The following is a 19,078-nucleotide window of genomic DNA, read 5'->3' on the forward strand; positions in this document are numbered from 1 at the left end:
CCCTTCCTATTTTCCCTGGTCACTTCTGTGGTGGCTGTAACATCATGTTTCTTTTTCCTACCACCAGAGGAAAAGCTAGTGCCAGTGGTGATTCCATGGATGAGATTTCCAAAGACATAGGAAAGCTCAGGGTTCAAAAAGAAATTGAACAAATCATAAATGGAAAAACATCCATCAAGAGCCATTAAGTAGAAAGAAATTGTCTCCAGTTCAAGAATTCTTAGGTTTGCAAATTTCTGCAGGCTGGAAGATTATTCAGACGAAACCATACATTTGCATTGTTCCTATACTCTTACCTAGGCCTATGGTGTTGGCTAATGTCTAAGACAAAATACACACATAACTGGACCATGCACTGACCACACATGACAATTCTTTATGATCTTATGTGAGCACTTATTTGAACACTCATGTCTCACTAACTTTAATAATGGCATCAAGGATTTAGCTCAGGAAGGAAAGGATTTAGCTGGAATCATCACCCCAGCCATGGAGCTCAAAGAGAATTCAACCTTCCTTTGCTCCCCACCCATTGCTTTGCCACAAGTTTCTGCTGCAGACTGAAGCCTATCTGGCACCCACAGCGGGTGCTGGATTTCTATGGATCAGGTTAATTTTAAAGCAGTTCTTCACTACTGTAGTTACACAAACTTGAATGATTTTAGAAATGAAATTATTTTGATGTTCCAAAGAGTCTTGGTATATATCATCCAACTAAACACCACAGTTGAAATCATGAACCAGGACACCTTGGGTATTTGGAATCTCAAGGATGTTTGCATTACTGTTACGGATTTTTCTTTTCTCCTTTTGACTCCCACTGTGTTTTCCTACTGTCTAAATTACATATGTTCTGTGCTTTATTCACATCATCCTTAGCCTGGATGATGGAGACCTGATCACAGACCTAATGAAAACAATTAAGTGGTGACTTTTAAAACTGCTTAGGGATGTAGATTAGCACCCAGTGAGACTGTCAAAAGCATCTAGGAGTCTAATTCCAATAGGGATCTATCTGTCAAAACAACTTTACAAGTCTGGCCCATAAAAGCTTGTCCATTGACTTTAATGAACACAGACTAGTATCTTTAAAGAGGATGAAGAAAGAAAATTCATTATATAGTAAGAAGGTTAATAAAATATTACAAGTGTAGCTACATCTTAGAGCCTGAACTGCTTCAAAATCCATGTTCCTTTTGTACTCATTCATTTCTCCTGAGCTCCATTCTTTTTATTTTGCTTCACTCTCCCTAACTGGTTTTGAAACCTTCCAGCCTGAGGCAGTCAGGCAATCTCTGCAGGGACTCCTTTTATGAGAAGGCTTGATCATCTCTTGATGACATGTAGTCTAATTAGCAAATCAGGTAAGGGTGGGCAAGGCAGCAGGGGCAAAATCCGTTAAAAGCAACCAGTGCTTGATTAATTTTCCTGGGAAAAGAAAAATTCATTTTATTATTGTTTTATTTTCTTTTCCACAAAGTCTGCTTTATCAGAAGTCTTGTGCCCTGAACCATTAATTAATTAAACTTATGGTTTCAACCAGCTCTCAGAGTAACCTGCTTAATTTCATCCTGGCTGAAGGAAAACTCCCTAGCAATTTTGTACCTCCTTGACTTTCAGCTATTTAACTGTCTTAAAATCAGGAACTTTGGAATCTAATTGTGTAATAGCATAATTGTTAGGAATATTGTTACTAGCAATATTAATGTATTATGCACTAAGACAGGCTATTTATTACATTTTATTTTAGAAATTAATTTAGGATTTAAGCTGTTTGTACTGAAAATCTTTTTCACTGCACCCCTTTGTTCTAGTCTATAGGTAGTATGGGGATTGTTCTGTAGTGCTGTCACTGTAACAAACTACTCCTGACAAACTATTTTACCACTGCAATCTCTAAAGTGGATGGAATCAAACGGTTGTAATACCACCTCCTTTGCTTCATTTCATTTGCTTCATAAGGGCATTACTTAACTCTTCCTGAGAACCCTAGCTAGGAGAATATCTCAATAGAGACAGTAGCAGCATCTAAGGCTTCAAACTACTTTGCAAGGACTAGAAAAGTGGAAGATGTAGGACAATATAAAGAGGACATGCAGCTATTTTTATCTTCCCTTTGAGGTACTGCAGCAGTGGAAAAAGACGGAGTTCAAAGACCTGGCCCATATTTAGTTTCCCGGAATCTTTCTATTCCGATTTTCTCTGGTACCAGAAAAAAAATAGCAACAGGTGGACCCATATAACTGTAAATTCATAACTGGCAAGTGGAATTCAGTATTTAAAATTTATTTATTAGAAATAGAATTGCCAGTTGTCCTTTTATCAATGCAAAAGTGTAAAACCCTACTACCTAAAGCTGGTGCTGTACAATCACAAGTGGGTAAGGACTTCACTACAAATATTCGTCTCAGCTTTTAAATGAGTTCTCTTCTGGTCTTTTCTCACCCTGCTTTTGTATTCAAAACAGGATTTCCCTGAAGTCAAACAGCATGAAATGTCACTGGTATGAATGATCACAGAACCCAAAGTTTAAACTTGCACATGCGTAGATTTGCTCTAGAAATCCTAGAAATGCATTCATCCAATCAAGCAAAAGTAGAAGTGCCATATGCGTTCTCCAAAACAAAAAAAAAAAGAGAAAAAACAGCTTTAGTGTAGAGATTGCTTATAACAAGTCCATGGCAAAGGAGAAGGGCAGAACTCTTAAGCCCATAAGACTAAAAGTGTTTAACAAAATCATGAAGCAAACAGATTCAGGGGAATTGAGTTACTGAAAGCTATCCCTTACGCATAGTAGAAGAGGCTATGTATACTTTGTAGATTGCTTTAGCACATTATTCCCTAAAGCTTAGTAACAATATGCTTATGTGTTTTCTTGCATGGCTGCTTTGGATGACCAATGACCTCTCAGGAAGAATTTAGCAAGGGCTGACACCAGTGGTTAACTACTCCTGACATTTTGCATCATGCTGTCAGCTGTCATGCATGAAGACAAACCTGGTTTCTAATAGAGAATGAGAAACCCCTGTACAATTAGTTCTACATAACTGTATTAAAAAAAGCTGTCAAAGCAAGTTAGCTCAATAGTGATTCCATCTCCAGGCATCGTGTTCTTAATTTTTGTATACACTCAAGAACAAAAATTCAACACCATAAAATAACACAAATTAAGTATAATTAGTATTTCTCACCCAAGAAATTACTGCATGAACACAAGGAAGTTTAGCAAAAGCTGTGTTGCAACAGATGGCTAAACAAGATCCATCTTAAAAAACAGGAAATGCCGATATTGCCTATCTCCAAGAGCAGAAAACTATAAACCTTATGCAGAACAAGACCAGACTTCGCAGGGTACGTGGACCAGGTAAGAACAGAAACAGAAAAGTCCTCATCTACAGAGCAGCAGTTTAACTCACACTTCTGTCTGCCTGGGGACTGGGAAAGAGATGTGCTCCAGCCAGGGACACAAGCCAATTCCAAAGCTATTAGAATTGTTAGCTGTGAGTCTTATTAATCAGACTCCTGAGTATGCATGAGGGATGCCTGTTAGTGAACTTACATGCTCCTTTGAGCAGGGATCTGGCTCATATCCTTCTAACTTAGAGCACAGGCAGAGCTAGAAGATCATCTCATGCATCTGACTACACAGACGTGCCTTGTCAGAGTACTGAAGAGATCCAGGTCACGGTCCTTAATGCCAGAGTTTTTGATCATTGTGATCTGAAGAAAGAGGATGGGAACTTACGTAATTAGAAAGTGTCTAATATCAACAGTGCAGCAGCTGTCAGGTGAAACATAATAGATAAGGACATAGGAAATGGGGCAAAACTGATCAATGGGAAATTCAGGAGTACTGTGTCCAACAGGGTTAGCTGCAGCCGCCTTTGGCTGGCTTAACTGCTCGTGTGTCCTTGGAACGAGAAAGCTAATGCTCCTCACTGAAAGGGAACAAGGCTTCTGGAACCAGCCGCATGCTGTCTGCTCTCTGAACACTTAATCCTTTTTTTTCACCGTGAGGGAATAGACATGGAGAGGGCCCCTCTATACTGCAATGCTGTGTTTTGTGTATGTTCTGTGCCAGAAAGCTGAAGGAACAGCAGGCCAACAGAGATCTTTAAAGAATCAGAAAAAACTGATGGAAGAAGTAGATTTGGCTGGCTAACCAGCAGAAGCAATACCGCATTTCCTTTTTTCTCCTAGACTCGAGCTTCTAAAAAGCAAAGACTGATTTCTTATTTCCCCAGAGACAGGGAGCTGAAATTGTCAGAGAGCAAAGCAAATAAACGTTATGTCTGCATATGACAACTATTGCTGAAAAAAGAAATAATAAAAAAATGAATGTTTCGCGTATATATTTGTTCAATTCCATTAGAACACAAGTCATTTGTTTGTTATAAAGTTACATTCTGCTCCATACAACAGAAGCATAAAGCTAGAATAACCCTGTTTGCATCAGACCAAAACCAATAATAATGTCCGATAAAATTATTTTCAAGCTTCTTATGGAAACAAGTCACTTCTAAAAATGTATGTCATGGGATTAGTTATTTGCTGTCATTTTAATAAAAATGAGTTTTGAAAATCAGGTGTATACTTGAAGAAAGAGAACAGGCTCATTTTCTGAATGGCATTTGCAAGAACAGATTCATGCAGCTCTTTATAGGACATGCTTTTCAGTTATTCTGCAGATTTTTTACCTTTTACTGCTATAACAACATAGAATTACTTTTAACTACAGCAGCAACTGATATTTTCCAGTCAATTTGCTCTGACTTACTACATGTAGATTTGATTTGGTTTTCCTCTGAAGAAAAAAAAAAAAAAAAAAATGCTTGGAATATACTAGAGTAATAGTGCGTACAAAATAGTAACAGAAAAAAATCTTTTGGTGAAGCTATAACGTCCCTTATTTATAGGAATGAAAACCTTATCTACCCAAACAAATAGCATTTCGCCTGCCACCAAGCCATAAAAATAGCAAAAAAACCCAAAAGATAATGAAACATGGGAGAGAATGCCTTCCACATGCTGAAGTGAAAAGAAACTTAGAAATTTTTAAGACATGTTTGCATTGTGTGTATTATCGTTACTCTTTACATCTAACCAAGTGGCATCTCAACATTTTCACTGACACTGGAACCATATTAAAGACAGTCCCTGCCGTAAAGACTAAATACAAAATCTAGGTTAAAAAAGATGTTGATTAACCCTGTTTTACAGAACTAAAGCCCAAAGGATTGTAGGGCCAAACTTAGAGAAGTTCTGCGCTCACAAAGCAGCCTTAAATTTAGGGATCCTAAACTTTCAGTCGGAAGCATGTCTACACAGCAAACTGAAGATGGATTGTAACACGTCCGCTTACGCTGTGCTCGTCTGTATGCGTGATGATAACAATGAAGATGTAGCGACAGAAAGTTAGAATGTATTGGCAACCACAGACCGTAAAGTACAGGGCTTTCAACGTAACTGCTAATAATTCATGTCCTTACATTATATTATAGAATAATTCATGTCCTTACATCTATACTGATATTGCTACCCATTCTGGCTAAGTTTCATTATCCAGTCATGCCTTCATTTCACTTTGTGGTCATATCTTCTGCAAACTCCAGGTTTTCAGAAGCCCATAGAAACATTACATGTAGCTTCCTTTCTCTGTTGCAAAATCGGACACATCGAAACGAAGAAACTGTTAAACCATAGAGGAACAAACAGCTCATCTCTACTTCTGCAGTAGAAGACTTAGAATTATTGCATATATAATACAACTCTTTAAAGTTTAAGGAGTTTCTGAAAAAGTAATCTTGCTTTGTTATCCCAAATTCGTAGGCTAGACCAATATGTAAGTGATTTAATAACAGTGCACACAGCTTCATTAACATTTTTATGGACAGCTCAATGAGAAAAGGAGACAAAACTTACTTCTGAGATTCATTTTAATATGCTACTTCTGGCTTTAAGGTGTGCAGGCAGAGTGTAGGTGTAAGCTTAACAAGAGACGAACAGAAGATAGTTGGCACCATTTTCTTCACTGCCAAAGAGAAGACAGATGGAAGCATTACCTCTGCAACTATATTTGAATTTTGGATTCTAGATGAGAAATTGCTGAGGCCACTTATGTGATACCAAAATTGCTGCTAACCCCAATGACTGTAAGCAGACATTTCTCAGAAGGTCTCCCCTCATTAGCTTTCCCATTCATTCTTGCAGATGCCAAAAGACCTTGGTAATTTGGATTATTATTTAACTTTGTGTAGTATGCATGGCTTCTCACAACCTGAACCAATAGCATCGTGGTGCAGACACAAAATTTTCTATCTAAATAACAAGTAAAATATCCATTATTCATGAATAAGCCAGCACTGAAGGATGAATACTGTATTACACCAGTACTGAAATGAACATTGAGTTTTTTGAGCCTGAGCATCTGTTGTGTGTTGTATTTTAATTGGAGCTGCATGAAATCTAGCAGTTTTGATTCCCAAGGGCATGAGCAAATATTTTCTGTGGTTTAGATTCAGGCAGTTTCTCACACAATGCAGGATTTGTTGCAAGTAGTTTTAACAATAAAAAGTTGACATAGGATTATATTTTGAAGATATCTGCAGGTGTCCTCTGTAATTTACAATTTATAATACTTGTCACAGTTGATGAGATTGGTATATTTATTGGGTTTGTTTGAATAAGAGCCCACCATTCCAATACCTGCAGAAAAATTGTAAAAAACCTCCTTGGTATCTCTGAGGGTTGTCTTCTATTACAGGGTGAAATTAAGACCGGAGATAGTAAATGGCAACCAAGCCAAACTTTCAGGGTTTTTTTTAGGAAATTTTTGACAACGTGTCAAGATTGCGGCTCCATGAAACCATTTTCATTTTACAGACCTAGAACCTGAGGGACAGAAGCTGACAGTAGGACATCAGAGGTGGGATAAGAATAGAGACTTTCCTCCTCTTAAACAAGAACAACAACATAGGATCGTAGCAAGCACATCTTGTACATCTCCTCACATCTATATTTCCACAGAAGTAAGCAGAGAAGCCATGTATATGTGTGACACATGCACAAAGATCTGAATATGACAACAGGGGTGGAAAAGAACTTCTGACCCAAATTTATCCCATCATCTAGTTATCCATCTATTCAGTTACAGCACCACTGTTTTACTATGTCTTCACCTTGGAATTCCTGAGACAAAGAATGTTCTGAATGTAACTGAGCTGCTTTCGAAGTCATTCACAGAGACACCTCTGAAAGTAGTTTATGATCAGTCCTTTTCATGCAAACAGCGTATTTCCTACGTTCATTCAGGCAAGCGAAATACATAGCACTCCTCAAAGTAGCCACTGCAGACCATTTCTGGCTTCAGATCTTCCAGCTAACTTAGAGATGCAAATAAAAAAGCTATCATTGAGGGCTATATGTACGGACCTGTGACTCCTTTGGAGTCACCATGTAGATAGACCAACAAATGAATTATATTCCTTCAACTGTATAGCTTTTATTCATTTCTGTCTGAACAAAATTCTGACAGTAATAGCCTAAATAGAGAAGCAGCCTTAACATTTGTTTGGTAGATTCTAGGATAATAAAAGCAAGTTGCTAAGAAGTAAAGTATAGTTTCCTTCTTTTCTCCTTTCCAGAATAGTTTGCAAAAGAACAAGTTCAAACAGTAATTGCTTGTACAAAATGCAAGAAAATGTCAAAATAATTTGTGTTGTGTGACGCTTCCCTTATGAAGTGAAAGACATAATATTCTGGGTACTATTTTTTAATTAAAGCCAAAGAGCAATCTTGATAGATTTTTTTCTTTCCAATAATGTGCAAGTCATTCCCTACAACAAAGTGCTATGAACGAATTCCCCTTAGATAACAAACAAACCATGAATACGATATGCACTTCTTCACTGCAAAACCTGAATAGGATATGAATGATGGAAAGATCTTTTAAGACAAAGTATATCTAATCTCAGTAGAAAGAACTAGGTCTCTTCTTTCCTTCCCCCCCCTTTTTTTTTTCCTATCTTTGAAGTTAAGCTGTTGAAAATTTACTATGTCAAGCAAATATTATTTAGGGGATCCTATACTACCTGTACTGTACAGGGAATGAAAACTCTGTGAGGAGGTTTATCATCGTAATGCTCTGCTTAGCTTATTAGGCATTACTCTTATGATAGTCTTGTATGAAAGTGACAAGGAAATCTGTTCTGGTTAGTTAGAATAAGTCACTATACAGAAATAAAAAACCCAATTACTTCAACCCACTGTTCTACAACATCTAGCGTGGCTTGAACTACAAAATTTTCCCAACAGCGTGGATAAGAACACACCATCAGCACACAAGTTTTGCCAAAATGTTTAAAGGTGGAACACTTTTAACAACTTTGCTGTATTGAAAGCTGTTATATAACATTTAGTTTAACAGTCAACTTTTTTCTTTCATTTCCACTTCCTGATCCCATTTGGGTTGTGCATTGGAATGCATGTGGATACAAAGCAAAACTAGGTCAACGGCTTTGTGACATTTTTCTTCTATATGGAGCTACTCCAGTGCTTTGAACGTGCATGCACTTTACCGAATCAGGACAGCAATGAAGTCTGCATAAAGCCTTAGAAAGCAAATATAATACGAAGAGAATTTCTGATGAGTAAAATAACCATAAGGTAGATTTTCATTAGGATCTGCATAGATAGTGAGCTAAGTCTCAGATTTTTTCTAAACTTTCCATTCCAGAATTTTCCCTCAGCTGGGCGGTATTCTGTTCAGAAACTGCACACAAACCAGAGCGATAGGCACAGTGAGAGCACTGCCTAATTTTTTATTGCTTCCAAGTCAATACCTTATCCTTGAAGCCAAAGTCAAGGTACCTATGCTGCTTTGCATCTGCTGAAACCTTTCTCTCCTCGACTTGCAACCTAGAATACGACTCCAAAGAACGATACCTCATGTGATGTCAAAGGAGCTAAGTTGGGAAATGCGCCTTGTTTGATCACATGGCCAAGAAATACCCCCAAGAGACATGCAGATGAGCCAACACTACAGTCTGCTGGAATTTGATAATGAAAATGGTACTGTCAGACACTGATAAACAGCTATTTAAATGAAAGGCAAAATCAGTCATTTTACAGAAACTCTTTTATACTCAGGAAAAGAGATCGTCAATAGCTTTGATTCTTTTCTTTTAAGGTTTTACTTTAATAATTGGTGTGTTTAGGACCTGTACTTCTGCCTGCATTTTTTTTTCCAGCAGTAACAGACAGTAACTCTTTCCATGTGCACACTGTGCAAGGACAAAAAGTCAGACACAGCTCTTGCAACTTGGAAAAAGCATTTCCTTTTTTGATTCTTCTACAATTTATAATTGATAACTGTGTCTTACATCACTGGAGGACTTTACACAAGTAGAATTGAGGTCAGGTTTCAGTCCTGTATGTTTCAAATGCTCTATTTGGGAATCATATATACCAGTGCTCATCTATTACTATCAGGATTTAAGCTAGTTGCTGTTATTTAGCAAGTTAGTAAGAATTGTACTTCAGCTGTACTTCAGTTGTACTATCAGAAAGCCAGCCAGCCATCAACACAGAACCAATCAGCGATGCTGATGCTGTTGATCTAAGGAGGTGGGAACAGAACCAGCAACCAAGCTCTGTACACTACACTATCACTAACTTGCTCTAGGATGCGAAGATTGACAGTTCGTCCTGCTGGATTGCGGTCTCATTTGTTTATGTTGTGTCGTCCAAATGGTAATGAACCGTGCACCATTTCTATTACATGCATGCATAGTAGCTGGTACAGTGAGAACCCAAGTCGCCTAGGAGGGTTCAACACAACCTAGTGTAACCGTAAACGGCCTAAGACATCACCCCCTACTGTAAGTGAAATCAGTGCATTTCTCACTTGTTTAGTTTTAACAGACAAATTTCCCACAAGTGCTTAACAATAAAGGTATTTAAAAGCGCTAAACAGTCTGACACAAACATACAATTTCAATAACTACCTTCTTTGCGATGAGGAGACCTCAGTGTATGTGACCATTCATTAAACTCCTCTTTTGGTTCTTGGCTCAGTTCAGTGTTCATGTTCTCATGTCACAGACTCCATGCATAGAAGCAGACAGAAATTAGGAGTTTTTCCTGATTGAAATCTCTCACATTCAGTATACAGTCAAAGTTGGCAAAAAATAAGACATGCTTCAGAACTTATTTTCACCTTTGCTACAAAGAATATATACTAGGAATATATTTTTATTGTAACAGGACTTCTGCACTCTTCATAGCAATTTGGCGAATTATAAAACCCATGAATGTTCCTAACTTATTCATAGTAAATTTTTATTTTGCATGTATCTAGTATATCATCACAGGTTTCCCATATATCCAGATGAAACATGGGTCGCTTTCACCCCTGCAAGTAAAAAGAGGCTTTTATGACAGAGGAATATTCAAATCCTTCTTCTAATCAGCACCTTGTTTAAAAGCTACAAAAACAGATAGGCTATTAGAGTCTTCTACCACACTGATGACTTTTCACAAGTTTCTTGGGGCAGACTTCATATAGACAGTGGTCCACTGTCACCTGTGTTAGACTTGCAGATCACCTTCCCTTCTAAGACTGTCTGCTTCTTTAGGTCTTTTTCACCAAATTTCTTCTTCAGCAAGTAGAAGCTCTATTGCCTTTAGAGCTTTCCCCAGTTTTGACTGCATTCTTCAGGACCAGGTCATGACCCAGATCCTTTGCAACATTACTCACAGAGGCCTAACAGATACGTGGTCCTAGCAGGGAAGTGTTTCCCAAGCTTTACTGTGTTTCAGAGTCAGTGAGGACACCAGTGACACATCAAGGATGTGTTTCGCCTTCACCAGAGAGCAGTGACTGGTTTCTAGCAACCAGGATATTCCACCCGCAAGCTCCATGCCCACAGTGCTACTCCCCTTGCTGGAGTGGTTGTCACTCTGATTATGTTCTACAGGCACTTTCCTATGGTATCTCAGAAACCTTCTAATTTACCTTGAAATGTGCATACCAACTATTTTTTTTTTCATTTTATGTTTTTAATCTTCCTGTTGTTCTTTATATAGCTCCTATAACAGACTTTGAATTGAAACAGTAATTTTTTTTATTTTTATGAATTATCACACTCTGCTTTATCTCAAAACACACTGTGCAGAGGGAGAAGAACTCTCTACAGATTTCAGGTGCTTCCAGCGTTGAACAGCAGCTAAGGGAAGACATAAAATGTCTGTCTACTTTACTGCATCTAACTATCACCATTCAGCACATGAATTTTTCACCTTGCTCTCTTGTCTGTAGTGCTGATAGAAGCCAACAAAATATGACAACAATTCTTGCAACTATAGTTGTAGCTTTTTATGTCTTTTTATGTCTAACCTCCTCTGAATTTGCTGCCCTGGGGATTTTAGAACTGTACATGGCCCTCTGACTACCAAAGTAGAAAATAAAAACTACATGTAAATTCAGTTATAAAAAGCTTATCTGATTTTTATGCTGAAAGGTTATCTTTTGACCATCATGCTTGAAGAAAGCATTTGGAACAGTTTTTGTCCAGGTACTTGCATTATAAAAAGAAGGCAAGGAGAACAGAGGAAAAAAATTGAGGAGAGCAGAGGAAAAAAATCATTACTCATGCGAGCAAACCGCTAGAACTTGGGTCTAGTACTTTCTGAAATCAAAGTAGCTGTGTTTTACTTACACATTAGAAAAAAATGGTTGAAAAGTTTAACAGAAACATGATGGTGTACATAGAATAACTGAAGCAACATTGCAGACACATTTTCCTGTAAAAGTTTCCTTAAAATCTGGACTCTAGCTAAAGAAGATGGAGACAGCAGTGGTGACTAACATATGATGTGTCTGGCTGGCTGTAACACAGGAAAAAACTTGTATTTGCCTAATTAAAAAAAACCTGCATGGATTTTGGGTAGCTTTGTATACAGATGGCGACTTATATGTGTACGGTGGCTGGAGCATGATTTTCATCTTATGCATAGTTATTTTAACTGCAGCTAGAAATTACCCACAACTGCAGAGGCATATTTGCATTTTTAATTTTTTGTGCACAATATTGAAAATCCGTACCCATAAATGCCTATCCCTTTTAAGAGTAATGGAAGGAGGATTTTCCTTTACCTTTTTAACATTTCAGAACACAGAGTTGCAGCTTAGAGAGCAAAAACATTGATAAATGAAAGAATAAGTAATGTCATGTCACTTCAGAAGAAAATTGGCCAGAGAAAATTCTATTTAATTTCTGTTTCATTTTGGGTTTTCATTTCATTTTCATTTCCAACTTTAAAAATTTAATATGGGCAGTATTTTATTTTGCTGAGAAGAAAAGAAAAAAGAAAGGCAAAGAGGGAGAAAGACTAAAAAAAATTCTCTAGTGCTTAATTTCTTAATTTCTCAATATGAAATACACGAGGAAGGGGGGGAGATGACATACTACAGTCACTGGAAAAGCACTTGATTCTTACAGGTTAACTGTTCAGTACTCCTGGGAGACCAGACCTTTACTGGATGCTTGAGTAGGACACCTGAAATCAACACATTTGAAAGTTTGGCCTTGTGTGTTTATTCTAGAAAATTCCTGTTTTCCTTTGCTATCAAGGAACGTATGATATCTGATGCAGAAAAAGAAAATCCCCAAATCCTCTGTGTTATAAAATACACAATAATAGACCAGAGCTTATTACAAACACAGGGAAACTTCAGATAGATGATGGATAAAAAAAATTGATAAATATTGCAAGAGTAATTATTAATTAATTAGATCCCAGACAAGACTATTACTTTTCTACATTATGAGCAACACACACATGTGTAGAAATTTGTATAATTTGGTAACACTGGGAACTTGTTTAAATTAAATTGCCTTTGTGAACAAGGAAAGACTTAAAAGTCTGCTTTAGAAGGAAAAGCTTTTAGATGTGTTGCTATGTGGCCATATGTCCACTAACAGAGAATTACTGGCAAAAGTGAATTAGAGAATATGTACAAGAAAAGAATATAAATCTCCAGTTCCAAGTTTTGAGGAATTTTATGGGTCATCAACAAAGAGTCATCATTCACGTCCATATCCCCAAGAACATTTACAATCGAGTGATAAGTTTGAGCTTTGTTACTCTTCAATATCATCTATCCAGGGAATAGAATAATCTATAAATTTTAAGGCTCACATCACAAAGAGAAAAAAAAAATCTAATAATTTGCCTCTGACATAGAATAAATTAGAGACAAGCCAGTAAAAATGTATTTGGGGGGGGAGTAAGACTTCTGATAAACATAGAGCTAGATAAATAAAAATAATAAAAGCTCCAATCTGGTTGCTTAGCTCTGCTCGAGGTACCTTTTCTATTCCGGAGCCAGAAGGTAGAATTGAATCTGATTCTAGGGCTGGTACCACCTACTCTGACAGCACACTGGGGGCAAATTCACACAGCCTCCTTTTTGGAAAAATGGCTGGTAAGTCAGGAGTGTGAGCATAATCAATTTGTGTGAAAAAAAAGAGCCCAAACTGCCCGAGAGGTCATCTTCCCCAAAACTTGTAACACTGAGAAAGACAATCATCAGCCACATTAAACTGTAACAGAGATGCTTTTGAAACAAATTAGAAGTTGCCTTGAAAGAACTATAAAAGAAGCAAGGAAATATTTAACAGTGGGGAGAGAGAAAAGGAAAGAAAGCAGCATCAAAACTTGGTCTGGAAACACCAGCTGTTGCTCTGCTGGCATTGCCACCTCTGTAAATTGCTTGGATTAGTTATAGAAGGGTGTTGAGAAATCTGTGTTTATTAACATTCTGTTACCATCTAGCATTATGGTTTGTTATGTTGTATTGCTGATACTGATCCTGAATGTACACTTCATTGACTGCTGGCTAATTATTTTCATTAATTAATCAATTAACTACTTCGATCCTGAGTTGGTTAAAACTATGTGAATTGAGCAGTTTTCCTCTATGATCGGCTCTGGTAAAATGTAGTGCAGCTTCAAATGTGATTACTTTTCTTCCCACTCTACATGGATCCCCAAAACAGTACATCTGCAGATAAGCACTGGTAAAAATACCAGCTTTCCAGCTCTGCTCCCATATCAGACTTGTAAGAAAATCTTTATGCCAGCTTTACATGAGGAGCTGACTGCGCTTTGCTGGGACATGACTGACACAGTAAAAATCACCATAATGGGTGTATGTAAGACTTGATAGGCTAGGGATGTAACTCCTTGGTGGAAATGGTTTTGCATCTTTCTAGAAATACTGTAACAAACCAGCTTGATTTTCAGGAAGTGAAACAAATCACTCTTCACATGTAATTTGATTTACTGACCCAGGGCAATTTGTTGATTCTTGAGCATTGTGCAGATTTGTATGTTGTTTAGAACATGCTTTCTGTAAACCAAAATTATCAGATTCTTCTCAATTCGCATTCACTGAGCAGTAGACTGAGGACTATAACGTCACAAAAAACCCTTTTGCCCCTCATTTACTTTTTATAAAACAAGTTTTTTGAACCATTGTAAGACTACATTATGCCAGTGATACTCTGTAGTATACTAGAAAAAAATCCCTCTTTTTGACTCTTCATTATTACTAGTGTCACCATATTCACCTGCTCTTTCCATCCACTCTGATAAAGGCTGATTATTTGCCTTCAATAAATCATGCCCATTGACAAGGCTGGCAACTTGATGCTGATTGCTACCTGTGATCCTGCAGTTCATGATTACAAAACTATTTTCTTCTAATCTCTTTCTCTGAAACATACCAATAAAATTACAACATGGGTCAAAAACTAAACAAAAGACTAACTGGTCTCTGGTATTATTTTATCTAATAAATAAATTAACCTTACCTGTTTCCAAGTTATGACAGTTCTGAGTTAGAGGAGACTGATACAACTAGATTTGCTATGCTGAGTTTATTATAAACCACATCCCCATAAGATTTAACACAGGTTTTTTTCTGTGTAGTAATGAGATTTGCTTACAGATAAGAGAGGTCTTTTAGAAATGCAGTTATCCTGCTTTCAAAGAATAATAAAAGCTTGCTTCATACAGAAGTATAATTTTGGTGTTTGTTCAATGTGTCAGTGGTATTTTCTGAAGAGACAGAGATCATCTCTCTTCCTACGACAGCAGCATTGTCATTTCACTGACATCTGGAGAACTTCATCGAGTCATGTTTTTGACCTTGTTACAAATGTCTCTGCTGAGCATTTGAATGAAATGAATTGTTTGTAAGAAAACAACAGAGATGAAGTTTTACTGTTCTAAGGGACAGACATATTTTAGAATATAAATACTTAAAAGACAGGGAGGAGAGAAAGAACTATAATGTTCTAAGAACTATAAAAGCTATAATGATTGAAGAACAAATCAAGGATGGTAACAAGTTGCTCAGCTAGATGAATAAAAAAATCACTCACTGTTCCATGCAAAACTGTTGAATAAAGACTGAAAAGTTATCTTTGTTGCATCACAGAGTGAGTTTACATTTCAAGTAAGAGTTGAATTTAAGAACTCCCATACTACAGAAAACATTTACATTTGGGTAAATGTAAAATAGCAGGCTGATTTGTCAGCTGGAATAAGAGAGTATGGCCTCACTGACAAAAATAGACAAAATCTAAGTCACTGAGTGAAAGATTTGGTGCAAGTCATGGAAAAAAATATGAATTGTGCTGTTTTACAGAAGCATCACAAGACCAGCACAAGGAAGGAATAACTATTTCGGTTTTTTCTTACAGATTTCCCTTATTGTAACTCCTATCTAGGAACCTGCATCCTTCATCAGACGCATCATATGTATTACTTTGGTCAGGTACTGATGACTGAAGTCATCGCGTGAGGAGAGAGGAAGAAAGGGCTACACAGAGCACAGCAGCAACAAATGGGAGTGCTGGAAGATAGGTGCCTCAGTATTGTATTTTACCTGCTTGTTCTACATGCATGCATTAAGGCGACAAGTGCTGAAATCTATCCAGACAGCAGAGGAGATACTGCTTGCACCAGGAAACTTCTAATCTCTGCCTGCTTCTAACAATCTTTTCCATGGCCTGATATGAATTTCCTAAAAGACCTTTGGCTCTCTGCTTGCTACATAGGTATGCAAGAAAAGTCACAGGAGGCAATTTGCCCAAGTGTAACGTTCAGCCAAGCGCAACTTTATGGACATTGCTGCATAGTATCCACTGGTTCACTAGAGTCTCTCACAGTTTACAAGTTGTACTGGAATCCCTTCAGAACTTGGAAAGGGCATTCAAGCACAAACATAGGTTGTAAAAATCTAAGACTCTAGGAGAAATGCTCTTAACAATCCTTGAAGTTTTGCCAGTGGCACAACACAACATTGTATAGACATTTTGAAGAGCTAGAAATATTTTAAAAAGTGAAATCTGGCACTAATTCTTCACCAGATAATAACAAAACTGTGTCACAAATGCCTTAAACCTACAATTTTGGATTGCACATTTTGTTTTTTTTTTACAGTGAAGAGAAAATAAAATAGTTTAATTTGTCACAGAAATTCTTAGTTAAGCACTTAAACACATGGGTGAGAGAGTAATATCAGTAAAATGGGATACAAAGTAAAGAGACAGAATGTCAGTTCAGATGATGTAAAGTATCAATTATCACAACAAAAGTACAGAGATAATGGGAATAAATCTCAGAACCAGAAGACAAAGGAAAACAGAATTTTTTCCCTGCTTCTCAACCAAAAATATTGTAGTGGACCTACTGTGAAGCCAAGTATGAAGTTATACAAACAGAAGCAACAAGAAGGAGGGAGTATTTTAATCTGAATGACTTGAGCGAAATGAAATTTGGGAGACAGAGCAGGGATTTTTAAATAATTCCATAGGTAACAGTTATTTGCTTTTCTAAGGTACAAAGGACGTACACGTATCTCCTGGGCTGTGCATTCATCTTTATTTCATGCGCCAGTTGACAGGGATGTATGAGAACTATGCAGCTTCTGCTACTTAAAATTGAATTACACACCAGAATATCTTCATGATGGAAGAATGGCGGTAGGGGGACAGGGCAAGGAGACATGCAGAAGATTCAAATCCTCTGGCACCACTTTGTTAAACAGCATTTGTCCTTCTGCCTTTTTTTTTTAAGGGGGGAACATGAGATGTCTTCTCAGGAATTCAGTCTGAGGCATCGTGAAAGGGGACTACACTTTGTAGTATAGAAGGTTAATATGAACCTGTCTAAAAATGAAATGTGGCAGGTGTAATCAGTCAGCATCCAAACACAGCTATGCAGCAACTTGGATAGAGTTTTCTCCAACAGCCCACACGCACCCAGCACACTGCACATGATGAATACAAAGATCAGTGTAGCTGAAGATCAAATGTTTGTCCCTTCTTATGCCACCATGTGGCAGAGCACAGCTGCATGCAAACACTATGCAGTTGAATGTGTATTAAACTGCCAGTGCTCTTAATTGAATTACTGAATTCAGTGACACGCTGAAGTGCCGTTCCCTGAGCTATAATAGTCTCTCTTTCTTACAGTCTAAGGTGGCTTTGACTTTGTGGTTGCAAAATGAAAGTCTGCTCTCTAGGAATGTGAAATGTGCCAGAGGAGAGAAAAAAAAGAGTCCTCCCGCCTGTGTTTAGGAATTGTGGGTATGAATGTACATTCAATGATACGATCACGCTTCTGTTTTCAAACAGAAGTGCCTGTATCTGCAATTCCGTCACTGAGTATCCCACTACACGTGCAATGCTTTCAGCCTGTGGGTGGACTGGAGATGAAAGACCCTGCACCCGCAATGTGAAGAACCAACTTGAACCCTTCCAACTCACAAGTTTGTCAGATTTCTTGGCAGAAATTGGTGTTGCCTTAATATTTTTCCTGTTTTAAAAGAGTAACACAATGTTTTAAGTCCTCAACTATAACTGGAATTATATTTTTGTCTGAAGTGACTTGTGGATTTCCTTTGTAGAGTATTATAACCCCAGTCCAAAACAGGGACTGGCTGGAGATCACAGTTCCCTCACGGCCATTCCCTGGGGAAACTAGGACATGATCAGGAGATGAAGCCTGCATGTGGCAGGACCAGCCCCAAAATACAGTTCAGAGGGGGTTAGGTCTGCCAGTTTAATTGTAGCTGAGACCACCAACTGTTTGTCCCAAGATGAGGTCCCAGGCACAATATAAATTGTCATGTAATATCCATGTCTTCGGCACAGGGCCATGACTTGTTTTTGAGTAGGACGCTTTGTAAAACATTCTTGAAAACTAGGTTTGCCTATTCTGCCTCTCTCTCCCTAGATTTTAGCATTCTTTCTTCTCCATATCTTTCTAATCTGTTTTTCTCACATTCACCTGAAAGGTGACTGCTTTGGAGGGATGAATGATGAGATCTCTGTGATGTCTGAAGACAATTCTGCATGAAAGATGTTTAAAAAAAAGTCATTGCTAGTACTGTATTTCCCTGTATTATGGTGTTTTAGCCCTATTATATTTTCTGCTTTTTTCTTTGCCAGCTGTTTGCACATGTGATCTCTTCTTTCAGTCATGTCCCTCTTCTCTACTTGTGTTTATCCTGCAATCTTTTCCATCAATCTCTCTCTTCACTACTCATTTCCTACTTAAAAATCCACTGTGTTTCATGGTGGTTTAAACTGACAGTAATGAGGACAAGCCCTAAGTATGGTCTACAAGAGAAAACCCTTTGGTATTTACCAACATGTAAAATACAGAGATCGGTTACAGTAAAGAATAAAATATGCCAGTGTAGTATGTGTGGAAACAGGATGCCACCTACAAATGGAGTCACCACCCAGGGAGTGGTGTCACATTAAATAATTGGCTTTCATTTAAAATTTTCCAGGTGACTGAAGATCATCGCTGTCGGAGCTCCAGTTCTGTGCCCAATACAAAAAGCGTGTTCAAGATGTAATGGACAAGATACAGAGTAGAAGTAGTTCGCAACCCAACTTCTAAATATCCTCATTTGAAAAGAAGGAGGCTTGGTTAGTTCTCACTCTAACAGCTAGAACTATTTCCATATCTTAATTCAATGATGGATATGTGTTAG

This window comes from Pygoscelis adeliae, unplaced genomic scaffold (assembly GCF_000699105.1).
Source record: "Pygoscelis adeliae isolate BGI_AS28 unplaced genomic scaffold, ASM69910v1 Scaffold155, whole genome shotgun sequence".
In the NCBI taxonomy this organism is placed as follows: Eukaryota; Metazoa; Chordata; class Aves; order Sphenisciformes; family Spheniscidae; genus Pygoscelis; species Pygoscelis adeliae.